This window comes from Mirounga angustirostris, unplaced genomic scaffold, assembly GCF_029215605.1.
Source record: "Mirounga angustirostris isolate CCGP_5_RB_7025 unplaced genomic scaffold, mMirAng1.0.hap1 SCAF_9, whole genome shotgun sequence".
Classification (NCBI taxonomy): Eukaryota; Metazoa; Chordata; class Mammalia; order Carnivora; family Phocidae; genus Mirounga; species Mirounga angustirostris.
The window spans coordinates 43669299-43689712 of record NW_026991717.1 but is presented as its reverse complement, the minus strand read 5'-3'; the positions used below and the strand labels follow the sequence as shown (position 1 = coordinate 43689712).

General features: G+C 46.8%; 1 long non-coding RNA gene across 1 annotated transcript in view; it reads right to left on the bottom strand.

Annotated features, from left to right (window-relative positions):
* The window catches only part of LOC123861135 (uncharacterized), a 71632-nt gene that overhangs the window by 30500 nt on the left and 20718 nt on the right, over nt 1-20414 (bottom strand). The window contains exons 7-8 of the long non-coding RNA XR_010404999.1: nt 18298-18847; nt 15502-15561 (exon numbers count right to left, since the gene is read on the bottom strand). This is a non-coding gene — a long non-coding RNA (uncharacterized LOC123861135). The remainder of the gene's footprint in view (nt 1-15501; nt 15562-18297; nt 18848-20414) is intronic.

Here is a 20414-nt window from a genome sequence, read left to right as displayed (position 1 = left end):
ATTTGTGATCTAAATCAAAATAGAACTGTGTCTGGCAAACTCATTTTTCTCAGGCCCCGGCAGCTCCCCAAGATACATTGTCTACTGATGGGGGTGGGGGGGAGAGACAATGGCAACTGCCAGGAGCCATTGATCACTTGTTTTATGTGCAGAATGAATCCTTAATCACTGTCGCTTCAGAAAGAAAGGGGAAATTGAGATGGATTCTCAAGTGCCAAAGGCAGAGAGCTTGGTAATTGTAGCTCTTTCATTAAAACTTTGGAGCGTCATCAGTTAGCCAGTGGTTGCTCATCTCCGCCTTGGCGTCCACATCTTGGCTCATTGCTAAGGGGTGCCACGAAGAGTCCTAAGAGCCATGGGTAATCTATCCTCAGTGTGAGCCCAGGGCTCAAGAATCTCATCAAATGGCATTTGACATCTCAGCCTGGCATTTGAGGACCTACCAGATGGACCCAACTTACCTCTCCAACCGTAGCACTTCCTACTTCCTGAGCCTCGGTTTCCTTATTTGTGAATAGGAGCAAAACCCTGCATTGCCTCATTCACCCATGGTATTTTACTCTTCTGTCCCACGTCCTGCACTAGGTCTTCCTATTGGCGGTGACATTTATTTATGTATTCATTCACCTTGCAAATAATTATTAACTGCATATTGTGTGCTCACTGGTTAGCAAAAAGAGTCATGGTCTCTAACCACCCACTCCCTTGGGGCTTTTCACCTGGAGCACACACTTTCAACAGGAGGCAATACTGCCCTTTGGTTCTGGGGGAATAGAAAAAAAAAAAAATCTTACTCTTTTAATATAAAAAGCACAAATATGCCTGCAGAATATAAACAGACATGCAGCATATTAAGGGAGGAATGATTAGGGGGAATATGTCTGAAAAGGCTCCTTAGGGGAGCAATAATGAAAAGACAGTCACTCGTCTACACTGGTTGAGAGTGACTTTCTGCCCTTTTTATCTACCTCATGTAGCACAACTCAGTACACGTCCCCTCCTGCCAAAAAACCTCTAAACACCCATTTCTCTTTCCCCCTCCTCTTTGTTCCCATGACGACCTCTACACAGCACTCATCCCTGAGCTCCCGTCCAAGGCTCTGACCCATGGCTCTGTCCCCCACGCTGGTCTGTAGGATGCTTGCAGACAAGACTCTAATCTTGACCTATGTTTAACCTCAGGTCAGCTGACACTTCGTAGGTGTTCAAAAAACGTTGAATGGATGAATAAGTGGCAGGACACATCTCACTCTGCGGTTCCCAGGGTGGAGAAAAAACGAGTTAAAGAAACCAACATTTACTGAGACCCTCCTGTGTACCACACACCATGACAGTCCACGGCACGGCCTACCTCACTTCCATTTTCACCACAGCCCTGCAGATACCAGGGCAGAAACTGTTCCCCCTGGAGAAAGGAGGGTTCATCAAGGTCCCATGCGGTGGTGTGTTGAAGCCAGCCAGCTTCTGTGCCTCCCCAGAGCCTATTAAATTTTCAGGGATTTTTCAGGCCAGGCGTTCAACTATTCATAGCTTGTAATTAGCTATCATAGGAGTATTTACACCACAGAAATGGGCAAACATTACATGTCAGGGCTTTTTCTACCCTCCTCTGAGAGCCAGTTTATCAGCATATCCCTGGTTCCAGGCCTGACAAGTGAGAGCCAGGAAAGGGGATAGGGTTTTTCCATTTAACCACATTGCCCCCTACCAGCTGTGGGGCGGGGAGGGGGGGGCGGGGGGGAGAGGGAGATATCCATCTGTGCCCATGAAGACTTCATCCAGGATCTCACCTGCTACCACTTTTCTTTCACTGAAATGCCATTCCTTGCTCTTTAGTAAATTACTGACCGGAAGTGCAAAAAGAGGACCCCTGAAAATCACCCTTCTGGAACTTGGAATCACCTCTGTTCTCTAGGAGGCAAAGGTCAGGGAGAAGAGGCCAAAAACTCTCCTCGAAATTGATACCCCAAAGCCAGCATCCAACAGGCTTCCGGTTGCCCTCACAGGGAACCTTGCAGAAGCCTTTCCTAGATACTACAACCATTTGTCCATCTCTGGAGAGTACAGGTTAGTTAGGGCAGGGACCAAGGGTTTCGACCTCTGCATCCATCTCCAGAATGCAGCCCAGTGCCCGGCACACAGTTAGCAATCAGTAGATATGCCCGTGGAATAACACCCACCAGACCCAGATGCAGCTCTCCGGGGGACCAGTCCCCATACCATATCCAGGGATGGCAAGCAACACCTCCAGTGGATTTTAACAAACTGAGTCAACCTCAAAACTCTTTAAACAGCTCTTCTAATCCCTTGACCCTTTTGCATTTCCCACAAGACTCCAATAAAATTTCAGAATGCCTTGAGGATGGTCTGGCTGTAAGTTTGAAATGCTAAATGTCTTATTAGACCAAGGACTTCGGGCCTGACTCCTGGAGAATGCTGATCTGCTCGGAGTAGCAACAGCAAGAGCTGGAGTGTTGCCACATCACGGCGTCATCAGCAACCAGACAGAGTTATTCAGCACATACCTTTTAATGTCGAGTCTCCGTTTTCTGACTGCTTGACAAGCCAGGGAGGATAAATAAAGGAGGCTCCTGGTGCATCTGGCTTCCCTTCACATTAGGTTCTCTGATGGGATCCCTGATTTAAGACCAGGATCCAATTGAGAGCTGTGCTCATAGCACAATAAATAATAGGGAAACCTCAAGCCTGCACTGGTATGTTGTGTTAGTCCAGGACCACATACTGTGTCATTATTTATCATCAAGCAAATCCCTATTTCGGTTTCTAGAAAAAGGTATCATAGAGAGAATTAATACTGAAAATGGAAAGAAGAATTCAGGGAGGAAGAGTATCTTTGTTGGGGAGTAAGAGTCAACAGGTAAAGAAAACATTTCAGTGGATGTGTTCAAAATAGTTATAAGAGACAGTGAAGGTTTTGTTTTTCCTGGCCACTTTTGTCATGATTTCTCCCAACGTCCTCTTGCAATTGACATTAGGAAAAAAGAGTAAAAAGGATTCCTTATCAACACTGATCAAGTAGCTGAAATTTTTAACCAGAATTCCAACATGCTGTGAGCCTTTGAAACAAAGATTATTCATTAAGTTACACCAAAATACAGTTTAATTCTGTCCATTTGTAAGACTTTTTATATCAATAAATTCACAAAGTAGGAGAAAATATTCCATGTTAACCCAATAACCCAAATTTTTAGAAACTATATAGCCTCAATATTCCCCCTTCAGCCTCCTCTCCTTTCTAAATCTATATAACAACTTGTGGGATACACTGAGTCACAGATGCAGGGACTGAGGAGCAGAGAGGTTGAGTAAGTTGCACAAAGTAACCCAGCCAGCAAGTGCTGGGCCTGGGCTTCACTCGGGAAGTTGCTGTCTCCCAAGTGTGTGGCTTCCACTATCCTCACCTCTATCCCACCCCCATCCCCTGAGCCCTTCCAGCCCTACTTCCTGGGCAGCCCCACAAAGGCAGGATGAAAGGGTGCCCTGGAGATGTCCCTCTCCTCCTCCTGCCACAGTGGTCTTGTCACTTCCAGGGAAGACTGGAGTCTGTGTTCCCTTGAGCCTCTGCCACCCCGGGCAACCAAGGCCCGCCAGGAGGGGCCAGCCATGGAACTGGGTGGGCAGGACAAGCCCCAGGTTGGAAACGCAAGTACAGCCGGCAGTGGGAGACGAGCTCAGCTCATCCACCCCACCGCGGACGGGAGTGACAAGGATCAGCATTTGGGCTTTCCCAGCTATTCCTCACAACGAGGTCATAGAATAAATAAGTGGAACCAGCCCCATTTCACAGATAAGGCAAATGAAGCTCACAGGTGTAGTCACCTGCCAACGCCTGCAGTAAATGGCACAGTCATCACTCAAACCCGCATCTTAGATTCCCAGATGCCTGGATTTTGCCGTAATAATAAGGAAAGTCCCAGTGTGGGCAACCTGTGGTGCCCAGGGGCTGATTCTCTACTCCCCCGTGGTGGGAAAGACCACAGACTCTGGAGTCAGGGAGCCCTGGTGGAGATAGGGCTCAGAGACGTGGGCAGTTCCTCCAGCCCTCGGGGCCGTGACGCCCGCATTTCTCTAGGGAAGGGGAACCAGGCAGCTGCCGGGGTCGCCGGGACGCCCCGGGACAAGCGCCCCGCCGGGCCGGGCCGCGCGCACAGGGTGGGGTGGTCGCCCCGCGTGTCAGGCCCCGCCCCCTTCAGGGAGGGTGCGTCTCTTTAAAGCCGGGCCGCGGGCAGGAGCCCACAGCCGCCGGCGGCCCCCTACCTGCGCGGGGTTCCTTCACGGGGCGCCTCGTCCGGCTCTGACGACGGGCTGATCCGGCGGGAAGGTCACCGCCAGCCGCCGTTTCTCTACCCAGAGGGAGAAAATGACGGAGCTGCCGTGGGACCAAGGGGCTGGAGACGTAGCCAGCCGTCGCGTGGGGCCTGATTATCCGGCAGTCAAAGCCCTGGGAACATTTGAGATCCCCACCAACCCTGAAGTACCCTCGCTAGCCCTCCAAGTTCGAGTTCTCTACCCAGGCGTCCAAATCCAGCGAGGCACGAGGGGGCTACGGTGGCCTCCGGGGGCCACTTCTAACAAGCGCCCCAAATCTCGGGCTCCAAACGGAGCTGCGCGATTGGGCCTGCAACAGAGAGGCGCTGTCAAGGAGGGAAAACCCAGAAACATAAAACAGGATCCCAGAACACAGCCAGTTAAGCCCCCTAAATTAACAGGTGGAGAAACCAAGGCCAGGAGAGAGAAATGCTTAATAGCCGGCACACAGCTGGTGCCTGAGCGCGCAGACCAGCCTTTCCACTTGGCCTCCTCCCTTTGCCCACACTGCCTCTTTGCCTTCGTGCTTAGATCCTGCCATTGGCAGGGGCCTGTCCCCCTCCACCCACCCCAGAAGCATTGCCAAATTTGCCGTTACCAAGACTCCCTTTGACCCTATCATCCTCTGTCCATCACTCCCAACAGCTCTTCCATAAGCTACCCAGTAAAGAACAACACGGTTCCACCAGCATTTGGGGATCTCCTTTGGTGTAGCTTCATACAGCCTTTCTAGCCTTAGTCCTCCCTCCTATTCATCCATTCATTCCACAAATACTTAATCTGTACTGAATTGAAGCGGGCACAGAAATAAGGGAGTCAAGAGCAAAACTGTTTCTGGCCTTAAAAGCTGCTAATTTAGGGCAAGAAACATCCACATAAACAGAAAATTATCATACAGTGTACTAAGGGGCCGGAAACAGACATTTGCTAGGAAATACGGGTACCCAGAGAAGGACTACAATATGAAGCCAATAGGAAGAGGGAGGTGACATTTAGGAGAGTCTTCCAGGGAGAAAGATGCCTGAGTTGCATTTCAATGTGGACAATGGCTAGTTAATGGGAAGGACCAGAGGGGCACCAGGAGAAGGTACAGCCAAAGTGAGAAAAAGGCACAGAGTTAGAATGTAATGTATTCTTTTTTATCTCTGTGCTTTTGGTTACTCGGAATCTAAAAAAAGATAGGTTTTTAATAAATGGTCACCAGATGAATGAATGATGCATGTGAGGAACTTCAGGAAGTCCCATGTTGCTGTGACACCAAAGAATGAGACAGGTGGGCGTGATGCCACACGGGTGGCAAGGCCAGAAGAGGGGTCACATTTCGGGCCATGGAGGGCCGTGTGTATTGTTCAAAAAGGCTTAAACTTGATAGTACAGGTCAGGGATTCTTAAAGTCTAGCCTTCAGGGTCCAGTGCCCTCTCCCCTGAGGTTTAAAATGTGTAAGTAAGCAACTTAAAAAAAATCTAGTAAGCAAAGTTTTGTGCATGAATTTAACTTTTATCAGACTCTAAAAGGAACTCATGACCCCAAACATGCAAAGAATAACTGGGAGAAGGGTTGAAACACGTTTAAAGTTTGTAGGCCAGAGACGGCCAGTGTGAGGTTTATTATTTATGTGGATCCCACTGATGTATGAGAATAGGGCCTTTGTCTTTTTCACTGCTGTATCTCCGATATGTATCACCATGTTTCATATAGGACAGGCATTAAATGGGGAAAGAATGACAGCTGTGTGGAGTGGAGGATGGGCTTGAGGGGACAAGACCAGAGGCAAGGAATCTGTTAGGAGGCTGTTGGAGTAACCCTGAATGGAAGGGGGGGAAGGTTGTTGGTATAGAATAAAAGTGACATATTTGAGAAATATTTTGGAAGTAAAATTAACAAGATTTGATGGTTTACTGAACATGGGAGGTGAGGGGAAATGAGTAGTTAAGGATGATTTGCACTTTTCCAGCTTGACAGAGAGCTAAATGACAGTGCCATGGACAGAAATAAAGGAACCAGGAAGCAGAGCACCTTCAGAGTGGCTGGTGGTTAGTTCTGTTGAGATGTGGCCAGCAACTGGAAGATGCTAAGTAGGCAGGGCACAAGAGGCTGAAGCTTGGAGGTGAGATTTGAGCTGGAGACAGACACACACGTGGGGATCAGGAATATAAAAGTACTAAAACCCTGTGAGTAAGTGAGGCCACCTAGGGAAAGTAAAGAGAGGGCAGGAGCAGGCCACGGAGGGAACTCTCAGGAAACCAGCATCTAGGAAGTACTCAGAGGGATACAAACATGCAAAAGAAGTAGTGAGTTTACACAAGGAGATATGACAAAATCCAGGAAAGGGAGCCCTTGATGAAGGAGGAAGCGTCTGGTGTAGGCAGATGTGGCCGAGGGTTCAGTAAGTGAAAGACCAACAGCTAGTCACTGATTTGAAATAAAGAGCTTATGGATGGCCTTAGGGAGGAGGATTTCAGTGAAGCATGAGAAGGGAAAGTCAGAGGGTACAGGACATGATAGGCAATGAAGAAATGGGTGCTTTAAAAGGAGGCTGTCTTTTCATGGTGTCTATACAACCAGAGGTGAAAGGAATGAGATTATATCCAAAGTGGGCCTCAGGATAAAGGATGTATCTTTTTCAGATGATGAAGTCTTGACAATGTCTTCTTGCTGTCCTTCTTCTGCTAGATTATAAATTCTTTGAAAGCAGGGATTACAATTTATGCTTTTGTAAATCCCTCCCATAGCATCTAGTACAATCTGCATAGAAAATGTGAGCACTCATTCATTCATTCAGTATTTATTGAGCATCTACTTTTTGCCAGATTCTCTTCCAGGTATTTGGGTTAAATCAGAAAACGAAATAGACAGTCCTTCTAAGTGCTTAATTCTAGTGACAACAGATGAACAATCAATAATAAATATAATAAGTATGTGAAGCACATGGTAGGCAAGAAGGTGAAAAGTGCTATTAAAAAAAAGGAAACAAGGGACGCCTGGGTGGCTCAGTCGGTTAAGCGGCTTCCTTCGCCTCAGGTCATGATCCCAAGTGTCCTGGGATCGAGTCCCACATCAGGCTCCCTGCTCAGCGGGGAGCCTGCTTCTCCCTCTGCCTGCCGCTCTCCCTGCTTCTGCTCTGTCTCTCTCTGACAAATAAATAAATAAAATCTTTAAAAAAAAAAAAAAGGAAACAAGGTAAGGGGAATCAGAGTGGTGAGGATGGGAAGCAGTGGGCTGCAAGAGAAAGCAAGATTTGAGCAAAGGCCTAATGGGAGAGAAGGTGTTCTCCTGATTGGTATCTTGGAGAAGAATGTTCTAGAGAAATGGAGGTGATCAACCACCTCAGTTTGCCCAGCACTGCAGGATTTTCCAGGATATAAGACTTTAAGGGCTAAAACCAGTACTAACACCAAGACTCTCAGTAATAAAACCCTAAGAAAGGGACCAGCTAAAGGCCCCAAGACGGGAGCATGGAGCATGACCAATGTGTTCTAGGAGGCCAGTGCGCCAGAAGCAAGCAAGTGAGGGGAGAGGAAGAAGAAACAGAGGCTGCCCCACAAGCCACAAAGTCACCTGTATGCCCAGTGCATGTTGAGCACCTTTGTGTGCCGGGTATGCATACTGAGTATAGGGAATATACATCCATTAATAAAACAGGGGAAAGTGTAAGTTTCACAGAGAGGTGAAGCACTGTAATGACTGTCAGGCAAACATACTTTGCACAGCAACTTCATCACATTGTCCCCACCCCAGACTGCCAGGTGACAGAGGCGCCCCTGTCCTGCCTCCATGGGCTGCACACTCCAGCCACTGCCCCATTAATGAGACTGCTGTTCATCCTTTCATTGGCCCCCAGGGGCCATGTCCTGAGCAGCACAACCAGCCCAACCCAGAGACAGAGTGGGATGCTGCCTGTTACAAATTCATAATCATACCACCTCTGCCTCCCATCCCCACCTCGGCAGACTCCGTTCTGCCATGTTACTTTGCCCTTGGAGAGAGACAATGGCTTCCTCCAAGGGGTCTCCAGACACTTGGTGACCCATAAGATGGCAATGAGGAAGGTTCCTTCTGAAGTTTTTGAGATTTCAAATAAGCCACTGAAATAATGTCCACAAATTCTCTTGCATTTCATAAAACATAAAGATGTGTATGTGGAACTGATTCCTAATTAATTAATGAAGTTTGCTTCTTTCAGAAACACCTCATGGAGCATGGAGCTGGTAGGGAGAAAGATAGTGAGGGGGCTCCCTAGTGTCAGGAGATTAAGGAATTCTGAGTTAAAACTTCAGCTAAAATGGAAGTGTGTTGTCTGAGAAAAGCAAATGCATTAGGCTATCATCATTGATTAACACTTGAGCTCAAATGAGCTGGTGAGATTAGCTGTTCAGAAGTCAAAGCTTTGAGTGGCACCAAAGAGGGAAGGAGGATGACAGGACACTGGGAAGAGCCAGGACGGTCCTGCACAAAGAACTGGGAAGAGGCATGGACCCAGGGTTCAGAGAACCTGATGTCGAAGGTCCATACAAATAATCACAGGCCACAGAGCAGTTTGACATTCTCTTCTTCATTTGCCTTCCACGACCCAGGATGGGCTGAGAGTTTTTTGTTTTGTTTTTTTTTTTAAGATTTTTATTTATTTATCAGAGAGAGAGAGAAGGAGAGCACAAGCAGGGGGAGGGCAGGCAGAAGGAGAAGCAGACTCTCCGCTGAGCAAGGAGCCCGATGGGGGGCTGGATCCCAGGACCCTGGGATCACAACCCGAGCCAAAGGCAGATGCTCAACTGACTGAGCCACCCAGGCATCCCAGGATGGTGAGAGTTCCAACTGTCCTCTAAAAGGCAACACAAAGTGGTAGAGCCAGGTGCCCTGGGTTCAAAGCCCAGCTCTGCCATTGGACTAGCTGTGTGATTTGGGGAACTTACTTAACCTCTCGATGTCGATCCTAAAAATGGAGGTAACTACAGTGCCAACTTCATAGGGCTACTATGAGGATTAGATGAGCTAAATCACAGGACTCTCTTGGAACATACTTGACATAAATGTTAGCTGTTATTTTATAAATGAGGGTGAAAGGCACAATGAGGTGAAGATATTTGGCCAAGGTCACCAGCAACAAAAGAGCAAAGCCTAGATTAGGAGGCTTCAACTTCCCTGAGGAAATGAATCATCTGGGAAACTTAGTTACAGAAGACCGATTCCCAGGCCCCATCCCGATTTCTGACTGGATGGGGCTGGTTTGGGCAGGTAGACTGCGCTGGAAGAGAGTAAAAATCCGTTTGGAATGGCACTGCCCAGGTGATTCTGATGTAGGGGATCTAAGGGGACAGTTTGAGGAACACTGGCTTAGACTTGGAGACTCTGCCCCTTGCACTTGGCATTGTCCGGGAGACCATGGGGGCCCAGGTAGACCCCTTCTTCCCAACCCCTTGTCCAACAGTGTAGCACTTGTGCTCCTCACTCACAGTGCATTTTTCTTTCTCTAGTTTCCAAGGGGAAGAGTGCTACAACCAATGTCAGAGCGGGGGAGTTTTCTTCAAGACCAAGAGCTTTAAAACCAAGCTCCACTTCAGAGTGGATTTTACCACTGGGGTCTGTAATGGAAATGCTGACATAATCTTAATTATGAGAGAGAATTTCTCTCGGATGGAAATGCAGTGACCCCAGAAGACTCCATTTGCAAGTCCTCCTGACCTGTAAGAGGAGATGCCTGGTGGAATATTTTGGGTAATATATTATGCATCTACTTATCCTATGATCCCCATCTGTGGGCTTAGCAAGGCAGTATTTTGAAGAAAGGGAGAAAAAAATATATGAACACCAGGCTTGAGAACACTCGCCTGGATCAGAGACCAGGGTGAGCTTTCTACTCTGCAGTGTTTTGCATTTCATATGAAGTGAAATCTATTTCAGGTGCTGCTGAAAATGCAGGAAAAGTACCAGTGACTGGAGTCCTAGGAATTAAACTGGCCTCAGTTCAGAGATGCAGAGTGGTCTCACACCATCATTCCTGCATATTCATAATCCACCAATGTGAAGAGGTCTTTGTTACTAAAAAAAAAAAAAGAAGAAGAAAGAAAGGAAAAGGAAAAACAAAGTTCCTTGGGAAGTGTCCTCTCATACGAATTGAGGGGTTCCCTTCACCCCAGCCCTGGGAGGCACGGGCGTGTGGCCTGCGTCTGTCCTCTAGCATTTGACTTTGTGCTTCCGCTGCCAGTCGCTGCCTTGCTGAGCTGGGGAGGCTGTGGGCTCTAGGTTGAATCTATTACTTACAAAGCCAAGCCGCTTCCCTGGAGAGTGGGGGGCAGTATTGAGGTCTTGGGCTTCTAGCTGAGGTAACAGGACAGATCCCTAAGCAGGAATGGGCAGCCACGTAACTCTCTTTCTCAACAGAAACCAATGAAATGGTGCCTTCCTAAGAGGCCTGAGGAACTGGAGAGTGTCCGGAGTGGGCCACAGTTCGCTGTCAGTCTCTCTCTGCATTCATCTAAGTGGTATCGAGTCACCACAATATGTTTTTTGAAACATACATTTCCATGAATGTTGACAAACCTATATACTCGTGTGACAACACCCTAATCAGGATGGAGGATGTTCCCATCTTCCCAGAATGTTCCTCCTGCCCCTTTGCCATCAATGTCTCCAAGGGGCACCACTGTTCCCACATCCATCACTGTAGGTGAGCTTCTAGAATCCCCTAACAGCGATACCAGTGCACTCGGAAAGCATGTGCCCATTTTTGTTTGGCTTTTCTCGTTCAACGCAATGATTTTGAAACTCAAGATGCCCTTTGTGTGTCCATGACTTGCTTTGAACCACTTTTTCAGTGTTGGGAACTCACTCTCCAGTCCCACCGCACACAGAGGCACCCGTGTTCCTGAGCCAAGAAAGCCTCAGCTCAGTGTGAGCTCCAGCCTCTGTAGCGGCTCTTCTTGGTTGTGGAGCTCGGAGGGGCCCGAGGGAGCCAGGGGGTTCTCACACCTTCTCCATCCTTCCTCCCAGCCGCTTCCCAGGGCTGGTGTCAGGCAGGAGTCCCCCAGCAGCCCCTTCCCATCCCCAGCACATTCGCCATCTTGACCAGCGTGCCATGGGTGAGGGGGACAAAAGAGTCTGGAGGCCCTTGCAGTGAAAAGTTTTCTTAGCTGTGGTAAGAAGGAAGCGGTGGGGCTGAGGGAGGGCATGTTTCCCAGGCCTCCAGAGTCTCTGTGCTAATTTATCCTTCCTCTCAAATTGCCTCCAAACTTCAGTAATAAGCACGCTCGTAGTTCACTGATGAAATACATTCTTCCAAAGCAATTTTAAAATAATCGTGGTGTATGCTAAACCTTAAAAAGAAAAGAAAAAAAAAGAAAAGAAAGAAAGAAAAAGAAAACCCTGCAACCAAGTCATCCTAGACGGAGCGGCAACCACAGAATTTCATAATTAGGAAATGCAGTGTCATTTCTGAACGTTATTGCACCTTTGAAAAACGGTATCAAACTGAGGAAGGCATATTTGATACCCGATTGATTTCAGATTCCAAGTCAACTGCAGTAAAATAATGAGCTGCCTCTGTCGTGAACGGCTGACTCCAGCTCAGAGGGTCTGGGAGGGAAGGCATGGAGTGGTACGGGGCCCCAAGGCCTCTGAAATGAAGCTGAGGGGCCACTGCGCTGGGGGGAGCATGCAGGACCCCGACTGCCTCTTGCATTAATGCTTTTGCCCAAAGGGCTATTTTTGAACTCAGGTTTTATTTCAAGGCCCCTTCAATTCTGCTTGCCAACACGGATGCTGGGAATTGGGAGGATCAAAGCCCTGGACTGGAGCTGGCTTGTAGTTCCCCCTTCACCCCAGGGCTGGCCCAGGCCCCAGGGGGCGTGGGGCGCAGTGTGCACGGTGTGATTTCACCGACCCCCTGCCCTTCGCCATCACCGCCAGGTTCTCTCACCCACTACCCGGTGCTCCACAGCCCATTAGAATTTCATTCATAAAATTAGCCTGTCTAGCACCTGGAAAGGGATGGCCTGTCATTATCGTCAACATCACCCTCAAAGCCAGAAGGCTTCCAAAGCCTTTCTGACATTGGGCCCCTCAGGCCCTGCTGCTGGGGGCTGCACTGCTTTGTGATGTCGCCAAGTCATGGAGTTACAATGGTTAGAAAAGGCTTCTTTCCCTTCACCACAGATTCGCTTCCTGTTAACTCTCTTTTTTCCCCCACCATGAATATTCATTTTATTTTTTGTTATTTAAATTCAATTAGCCAACATATAGTACATCATTAGTTTTTGATGGAGTGTTCATTAATTCATCAGTTGTGTAGAACACCCAGTGCTCATCACATCACGTGCCCTCCTTAATGCCTGTCACCCAGTTACCCCATCCCCCCACCCACCTCCCCTTCTGCAGCCCTCAGTTTGTTCCCCAGAATCAAGAGTCTCTCATGGTTTATCTCCCTCCCTGATTTCTTCCCTTTCAGCTTTCCCTCCTTTCCGCTGTGATCCTCTGCACTATTTCTATTATTCCACATATGTTCATAGCAGCAGTGTCCACAATAGCCAGACTGTGACAGGAGCTTCCTGTTAACTCTCACCCACATCACAGCTCTTCAGACCTCTGGGGATGGTTCTGAAGCCCACAGCGCATGTGCTGGTACCAGGCCCACACAGCCTCCGGCTCCCAGTGTGGCTCTCCGAATCTGTGGGCTCCCTCTCAAGCCTTGGGTAGATCCCTGGGCACAGCCCTCAGTCAGCGCCCAGTATCCCTCACCCCTTGGATGGGATCCCTGAGATGTGTGCTCTACACCAGTTCCCAGAGTTTCTCCGAAGCTTGCAGCCCAGTTCCCTGCAGTGGGAACCAGCTGGATAACACACCCTTTCCTAGCTGTCTTTCCTTCCTTGCCTCACTTCTCCACACCCCTTCCAGGGTTTTCTGTACTTCCTGAATAAAACACATGCCCCACTCCTTGTCTCGGGGGTCTGTTTCCGGGGAAGCCAACTAAGGCAACGCCCTACTTAAGTTCTCTTCCCCGAGCCAAATATTCCTGGTGCCCTTCTCCTATTCCTCATGCAGCACTGTTTCCAGACCTGTCACAAGGCCTGGCCATGTTCTCACTGGTCATCTCGCTTGCAAAGATCTCTCCCACGGGTTATGCCCAGGACAGGACACAATGCTCCTAGCACATCTAGCCAACACACTTCATGTCCCGGGTTTCTCTTGACCCGGGCACCATACGTCTCTTCTTAGCCTTAAAACGGCATTTGCTTTTTTCATGCTTTTATATCTTGTAATCTCCTTGTTAATGCAAAATTCCTGGTCTTCTGACTTCAACTGCTAATGCACCAGACTTACTTTACTCTGGACTGGGTAAACATGCTCTCTGTGTCTTCATCCAAATACTGAATGTAATTGTGAGATAGGACAGGCTCAGAGACATGGCCCCACCACACATTATATTACTAGAGGCCTTAGATTGGCCACAAGTCATTAATCCCATCCTGTGGGAACAGTTGACCAGGCAATGACACATGCATCTAATTGATACCATCAGATTCACATTTTCTGTATTAGATCCATGACTATCACAAGACACTTTGCAAAGGCTCTACTGAAAGCTGGGCCTTTTGTCTAAAAGACTAGAATAGCTCCCAGAATCTTTCATCCTGCCCCCTTGTCCTCTCCCCTTCCCGTGCCACATGGTGTCATCTCACTCAAGCTGGGCCAACATGAAAAACATTTCTCATCTTTTGGGTTCCCAGGTTCTGACGTTTCTATAGATTCTCTCTGGCAGGACAGTTGCTGCCAATATAGGAGCTGCCCCAGAGGCTGGAGAGCAGGGCTCAGCAAACTTTTTCAGCAAAGGGACCGAGAGGAAATATTTAGCCACTGCAGGTCACACAATCTCTGTCACAACTATTTGACTGCTGTTCTCATACAAAAGCAGTCATAAAGGATAGACCAAGGGCATGGCTGTGTCCCAATAAAACTTTGGGCACTGAAATTTGAATTTCATATCATGCTCACATGTTGAAAAATATAATTCCATTTTTCTTGGTTACCCCCCCCCAACAATTTAAAAAATCCATTCTTAGCTCACAGAACATACAGAAAGAGCTGGAGGGCCAGATTCAGCCTGTGGCCATAGTTTGCTGCCCTGCTATAGAGAATGAGAAAAAGCATGAACTCCACGAATGCTCAGAGTCCCATACTTGCAGCTGTGGGATCCGGGGCAAGCCCCTTAGCCTCTGACTCTGCTCAGCTTCCAGAAGGGATACTGTAGGGACTGAGTGAAGGCAAGTCTGTGCTCAGGAGTACAGATGCACAGATGCGAGGTACATCTCCAACCTGCTACCCCAGGCTGGCTCTCCCTCTGCGAACCCTTCATCTCTAAATGCTCAGACCAGAGGCTTGTAATTTATTTCAGAAATTGGCTGGCAATTTATATCCAGTATGCTCCCTGTCTGAAAAGCTGAACACTAGCCTGCAACCCTCTGATTCCCTCTGGCTCCCTGTGAGCTCTCTAAAATCCTGACAGGAGTCCAGCATCTCCAGGAAGACCCAGCACCCTGAGCTGAGCTGGTCTCCACTTCCGGTCTTGTCCACTGAAAGGTGCTTGGGTCTCTTCTTGTCTCCAGTCTCTTATACATTCAAGTTTTATCTACTGCAAGTTGGAGAGATTTCTCCTTGGTAAAGAAAGAAGACAAGTGTGAGCTCTGCTATACTCTGTGCCCCTTCTGCCTGCTGCACACTAGTTGTCACTCTGTCCCCACCATGGTCTTTAGGTGGCTCTACAGCCATTGCCCACCTTAGCCTTCCTGGGATTCATCCTACAGCAGAGCATGGCAGTGCAGTGCGCTCAGATTTGCCCTTGGCCATATGCTCCCTGGGATGGTTACTCATATTTCAACTTGGCTAAGCTACGGGGGCCCAGTTGTTTGGTCAAAAACCAGTCTTGATGTCACCAGGAAGGTGGGGTTTTTTTTTTTTTTTTTTAGATGAAATTAACATTTAGGTCAGTAGACTTTGAGTAAAGCAGATTTGCTTCCTTAATGTATATGGGTCTCATCTAATCAGTTGAAGGCCTTAAGGACAAAGAATGAAGTTCCCCAAAGTAGAAGGAATTCTCAAGACTGCAGCCTAAGAACCCAGCCTGAGTTTCTAACCTGCAGCCCTGCAGAATTTGGACTCAAGACAGCAAAATCAACTCTTACCTGAACCTCCAATCTGCTAGCTTGCTTTATGGATTTCAGGACTTTCATGTGAGCCAATTCCTTAAAAAAAAAAAAAAAAAAAAGTGTCTGTGTGTGTGTGTGTCCATCCCATTCATTCTGTTTCTTTGGAGAAAGCTGACTAACACACTCCTCCCCTCTTTGGGGGTGGTTGGAGTCGTTTCTTTATGAGCCTTTTCCACCTTTTTCTTTTGGGTCATTTCTAATCACATAGACAGAATGGCATTGGGAGCCTCCTGGCCCTGTAACCAATGTTATCTTTTAAGGCCTTCAGGGGGTAAGAATCAGCCCTCCACTCTCTGACCCTTTTGGGGTCATGTGGGGATGATGTTACCCATTCCACTCTCAGCTTCTCTTCTCTTGTAGACAGATTCCAGATTCCACGACAAGGGCCACAGCCTTCTGGGGACTTGTTCTCTCCTACCCCAGATAGATTTCTTTGGGTCCCAATTAACCAGTTTTCCTCTTTGCTTTCTCTCCCTTTGGAGATGAAATTGTCACCAAGGCAAGACAAGACGTTATCTGTTTTTAGCTGCCTGAGACTCAGGCTGATGGCCAGATGGTTAAAGTCTTCCTTCACTCCTGGATCCTGCGTTCATGCCAGCTTTGTGTTAGGTCTGTAAAAAGTACTATCCATACACTCCTAAAATAGGACTCCTGTTGCCCTCTCTACCAGCACCCTCCCTCCCTGCTGGGATTTGCACTCCAGTGAAAACTTGCTATACTCCAATTCCCCTTCTATGATTTCCAGTTTTACTACTATCAAACATATTATATGATATTCCTTCCCATTAATATGTGCATTGCTGAATCCCAGAATCAGAGTATCTCAGGGTGAGAAGTGGGCTTACAGGTCACTAGAACCTAGGACCACATTTTCTCTCTAAAAACTCCATCAAGAGGTTTAAACACCTTCAGTGGCTAGAAACTCACTTTCTGCCACCATGGATGGCCCTGTCCATCTTTTTCTTTCTTTCTTTCTTTTCTTTTTTACAGCTTTATCTTGCCAGGGCGTGGCAGGGATAGAACAGCTACGGAAGCCTGTGGGAGGGCAAGCAGGGTGCTCACAACTAGAACAATTAAGCCAGGTTTTCCAAAATAAGTGTTTTCAAACCCAAAAATGAATAGAGAAGGGGAGAAAAGAATGGAGGGTTCCTTTATGTATGCTTTCCCCATAACAAAATCTGGCCAGGTTTCTACCTGGCAACATCTATGAAATTTATATTCCGTCTTTGTGACACTTTTTTCCACTTTGTCACTCAATCCCTATTTACTGATATCTCTGAGGTCCTACAGATTTTTCCTGGCCCTTTGCACCATTTATTTTAAAGTAAGAATATGGGAGAAGAATTTAGCAAGAATGGTACCATCACATAAAGTCTAATGAAGGGAGAGAAAACTGCAATGAATGAACAGATTTTATCAAATCAAATTAAAATGTTATTTGAAAAATGAAAACTATAGTAAGACAGGTAAGATAATAGTGCTCAAAGTGTTTGTCTTACACAAAAAGATCTGTAATACATTTATAAGAAAAACATAAGCCCTTTAGAGGATATGAACAGAAGAAGAAATTTAAATGGCCAATGAACAAATGAGGAGATGCTTAGATTCTGATCAAAAAGATGATCAGCAAAATGCATGTTCAGGAAAATATCACTTCCCACTCATAGATCTGGCAAATGGTTTTTTGAAAGTGATAACATCCAATAATGGCATGGTTGTAGAGAAGTGGAGTTGGAAATATAAACTGGTAATTTTGGATTTTTTTCAGATGTTAATTTTGTAATACTTATGAAGATCAGAATGTAGATGAATTCTGGTCCAGACACCCCCACTCAGAAGACTGTATTCAACAGAAAGATTTGTACACATATGTAAAAAGATGTAAAAATGTTTAATTGTGGCATTGTAACTGTAATGATTATATTAGTGACACCTGAAATAATTAAATTACCATTAAGGGAGAGGTAGAAAAATTATGCCATATTCATACACTGGATGCTATGCAGAAGTAAAAAGAACAAAGAAGATCAATATCCAATGATCTGGAAAGAAGGTTGTCTATATATACTAAAAACAAAACAAAAACAGTTGCAGACTAAATGTTTCAGACCAGCTGATTCCACTTGTAAAGATATGCCTGCCGAGACACAGACATGGATGTATCTGCATTACCTGGACAAAGTCAAGAAGGACCTGCCCCAAACTGTGTTCACGTTGGGTGGCCAGGCGAAGGCAGGAGAACTCTCCTGTCTAACTTTATGTAACCACACCTACCATCTCAGAATTGGGACTAAAGGACATTTTAATTCTTTATGTTTCCTACACTTTTCAAATAAATGTTAAAAAAAAATGTTTTACCACAGTATCTGGCATAACACAAGTGTTCAAAGAGAGTAGCTATGATTTTGATAATTATTATGTACTGTGCCTAGTACAGTGGCATTCTTCTGTACCATTTCTGTAGCCAGATGTTGTTTTCCAGACATCCCTCTCTTCTCAGAAGCAGAGGTAAATATCCCATCTATCTCTGAAGACTCTCAGCCTCTGACTTAAGCTGTTGTTTCCCCTTCTCCCTCCCCCAACACCCATAGAGTTGGAATAATTTCTTTTCCAGCGTGAGAAGAAATGGGAAGTAATGGGTGGGATCAGTGACCTTGGTAGGGTCTTCATGCCAGGCCAGAGACATCATTTAGGAAGACAGCTACCCCCCAGACAGGGTATGCCAACACTATCCAAGGCAGCTTTGAAGCCTTAGGACAGCCAACCACTCACCAGTTTGGAATCTTGCTTCTGAGGTGTCACTGGCACTGTCCATTCAGATTCCAGGTGATCAACACGTTCCAGCTTGCCAAGACTGTCTCCATTTTAGCACGAGAAGTTCCACATTCAGGGCATCCCTTTAGTCTCGTGCAAACTGGGGTCGTGGGTCCCATCCTTTTGGACACCTATTATGTCTGGCTCTGTGTTAAGCATTGGGTTTGGGTACAAAGGTGAACAAGAGCCCCTCTCAAACTGCCGGGGGGCCTTTCAATGCTAATGAGGACACACTGGGGAACAACCAGCCCTATCTTGATGGATTCATCTAGTGGAGGCATGGGCAGCGTGCCCTGGGAGAGAAGCCACAGGGAGACGAACTGCCTTCTGAGATCTGGACCCAATGTTCTCCACGCTATGGGAGGATTCTCATGCTGGTGGCACAATTCCAAAGATTCAGATTCTCTTTCCCTGGTCTGCCCTATGCCATGGTCTTGCCCCCTTCCAGGGCCCTCCTCCGTGGCACCTCCGGACTCTTGGAGAATGGCTCCTCCAGTCAAGCCAACCACTGCCAGGGAGTGAAGAAAAACAAAGGTCAGGCCCTGAGGGCTACTGGAATAGTCCCACATTTCCGGGTCTCTCTCTGAACTAGATACCTTCGAGGGCTACCCTAATGATACTGCCTTAGTAAATTGGTTCCTGAGCTCTGGAATCTCAGCTGGTCCAGCCACTCCATACCCTTTCTTCCCTGGGAGCACAGTTAATTCATTTGCTCTACTTCCCAGGACTTAAGATTGAATTTCTCTAAGTAAGCACAGTCATAGCTGTCACCCAGTCCTTGGAGAAACTCTTGCCCTGTGTTTGCTGCCTCTCTCTCTGGCCTTCCTGATTAGCAGGGGTTCTCAGCTCTGCTTTCTCATTTGCAGTCACATGGAGAGTGTTTTAAATACACCAATGCTGCTTCTCCTCCCCACCACCAGACCAATTAAATTTGAATCTCGGGAGAGGGGCCCAGTCATTGGTATGGTTTAAAAGACCCTCCCCACCAAATGACTCTAATATTCAGCCAGGGCTGAGCCTACTGGCCTAAACGGTAAACCATCCCACGTGTGGTACATTTAATGCCATAGGGTAATTGTTAGGCACCTTAGCCCCTCCTACCTATTAACTAGCTATCTTTGAATCAATTAAATAGAGCTCGTCTATCAGTTAATTTAGTCATACTATCTGGAGGTAGAAAATATCACACATTTACAACATATAGAGAGAGAGAAACATACATAAACCTACAGACAGACACAAACAGAGATGTTACAGATTCCATTCTAAAGTTCTAGTGATGAATCAGGTAAAATAATACAAAGAACACTGGTTATAAAAGAAGTTAGATCCAAATTGTGCTTCTGGCAGATGGAATAAGTTAAGGTGGCCTGGCCTGTGGCAACAGCTTTTTACTAGTATTTGTGGAGAAGACAGTTAAGTTTTTGCATTCACCAAAGTTCCAAATCACCTTTTCTCCTTTTGTTTTCCTTGCCATAAGAATTTCCTCCCTGAAATTCATATTTCAAAGAGGTGACCCAGATAGGAGTTCCCGGAGAAGACCAGCTGGAGCACTTACATCTCAAAGGCATGGGGAAAGAATGCAAGTTGCTGGGGCACCTGGGGGGCTCAGTTGCTAAGCGTCTGCCTTCGGCTCAGGTCATGATCCCAGGGTCCTGGGATCGAGCCCCACATGGGGCTCCCTGCTCTGCAGGCAGCCTGCTTCTCTTCTACTCCCCCTGCTTGTATTCCCTCTCTCGCTGTCTCTTTCTCTGTCAAATAAATAAATAAAATCTTAAATAAATAAATAAAAGAATGCAAGTTGCTTCAGGAAGGAATTTTGTTTCTTAAGGCCAGAATTCTTACAATATTTACAAGCCTTTTCAGATAAATAGGGGAATTTCTGAGATTGGCAAAAAGGTAGGTGGACTTTGAATTGTTCTAGAGCTGCATTTCTGGTTTTGCCAAGATTTGTAAGATAAGGACAGTTGCTTTTAATTCTTCAAAGAATTGGGTTGCAGCTTAAATTATGTCAAGGAGCTGATCAGCCTATCAAACCACATTATTTCTATGTTCTGGACTTAGAGCTGTGTGTC